The sequence below is a fragment of the Grammomys surdaster genome, unplaced genomic scaffold (genome assembly GCF_004785775.1).
Source record: "Grammomys surdaster isolate TR1022 unplaced genomic scaffold, NIH_TR_1.0 126133, whole genome shotgun sequence".
NCBI lineage: Eukaryota > Metazoa > Chordata > Mammalia > Rodentia > Muridae > Grammomys > Grammomys surdaster.
This window is the reverse complement of record NW_021620941.1, coordinates 139,775-141,937: the sequence shown is the minus strand read 5'-3', so window position 1 is coordinate 141,937 and position 2,163 is coordinate 139,775.

Below are 2,163 nucleotides of genomic sequence, written 5' to 3'. Positions count from 1 at the left end.
GAGGAGGAAGAGGAGAAGGAAGAAGAGGAAGAGGAGGAGGAGGAGGAGGAGGAGGAGGAGGAGCAGCAGCAGCAGCAGCAGCAGCAGCAGCAGCAGCAGCAGCAGCAGCAGCAGCTTGTAAGGCCCACAGGGCAATCTGTTGCCCAGGCCAGAGTCTGGGCGAAGTTCTCAAGAACAAAGCAGTGAGATAGGATACAATGTGGGGACCCAGATCAGGCATGGGAAGTACCTCTGCGTCCTTTTCAGGTAACCTTGGCTTCTGGAGCTTGCCCAAAGGCTAGCTTGCCCGGACAGTGAGCCGCCGGCATATTTGCTGCTAAGCGCCCTTTAGCCCCACTTCTGAGCACCAAGGCCTATGGAGGGAAGGCCTCTCGTCCTTCGCCTGCCTTTCTGGAGCCTCTGCCCAGCTTTCACAGTCAGGAACAGCTCAGGAGGGCACGTGGCCCAGCTCACAGAGCATGCTCAATGCAGACTGGTACAGTGACCCTCACCCCATTTCCCGCACAAGGAAACCGAAGCTTAGACGGGCTACTTTGGAAGAAGCAGATCCAGAGGTCAGGTACAAATCCATCTCAACACAGGGTGGAGTTGGGATGGTGGACAGTGAGAAGTGCCCAGGACTCCTTGCGGCTGCTTCTGGCTTAGATGTATAGACGTACGGTGCACGCTAAGGTCCAGACGGCAGGAACCACAAGCAAAGCACCTACTATATATACACAGGGCCAGGAAGCTGTAAGAACAAAGTGTGAGGCCGACCCTAAGCAAAAGTGAGTAAAATACAGGGCTGGGGAAGTGGCTGGAAGGGTAGCAGGCAGGTTCAATCGATCAGCTTTCGGACAATCAATCAGCTTTGCCCCGGAGAGCTCCCAGCACCTGGAAGAGCTGTCCCAATTCAGTCACAGAGCCAGCTTCCAGGACTGGGGAGAACCTGGAGTGCGGGGTGGAGGTGGGGGTGGGGTTAGTTGAGGAGGGAGGGTAGATGTAGAGAGAGCAGCAATGGCAGGGGAGGGTGAGCTCTAACTTCTGCACGAACCTCATTATGGGGAGGGTAAGAGGCTCCGGAGTCACAGGGCATGGCTGGGAGTCCAGCATCCGTCCTGTGTGCAGTGTAAAGCAAATGGAAAACTTCCTGAGCAGGCGAGCCAGGGTCCAACAGCTGGGAGAAGGAATTGAGGGCTGGTTGAATCTGGGGTTCAGGGGACGGTTGAGAAGGCCAAAGTTGGCTCTGGTGGACACAGGGAGCCCTGCGGAAAGCTCCAATAGGGCTAATTTGGGGCCTGCATTAGCCCCAGCCTCCCCTGAACCTCCACTCGTACCGTTTCCCAGAACCTCCCAGATGCCCTACATGCCCAACCCAGCCAGGCTCTAGCCCTTGGTCCAGGCCATCGCAGACCACAAAACTTCTCAGAACATTGACCCACCAGTTTGCAGCTGCCTGGCGGGAAATCACCTGGCCCACACGGAAAGGTCCAGAGCCTGTTTTATATTCAGTCAGGCATCTGGAGAGAAACACAAAAACTGGGCCTTGGTGGGGTTTCCTAAGGAGTGCTGTGCACTTTGGATAGGTTGCCATCCCTCTCTGGGGACCCACATAAGCCTGTCTCTTGTACAGTAGGGGGCTATCTAACACACACCCCTGCTGCCTCCTCACTTCATCCGAGTTTCCAGGAGCAGACTCCTCACCATGTCCCCTGGTGGGAAGAGGGGAAATAGAGAGGAAAATCCTCAGACAAGGTCCCTCAGCACAAGATGGCAGAAACAGGAGAGCAGCAAGGCCACCACAAGAGGAAATTGGTTCTGTTCCAGGCCTGCAACAACACAGGGAGGGGCCACCGGGGCCTTTTTACCAACCTTGCTCAGAATCCCAGAAGGGCTGCCCCAGGCAGGTGAGACCACCTCTGGCCTCTGGGATGTGCTTGGGCTAGAGTGGCTATGGAGAGGGGTCCTAGGGAAGGGCTCACTCAGGGCCTCACGCAGCTATGTTGCTCTGGTGGGAATCCTGCACGTTTCCAGACAGCTCTTCCCAGGCCTGGCTGCTCAAAGGGCGACAGACTCTGGGGGGATATGAGCCTGAGGAAGGCCCTGCGCTCTCTTCACACCTGAAGGGTTTAAACCAATCCTGGCCTCCACGGAGAAACAAACCTTCAACCATTCCTTTATTAA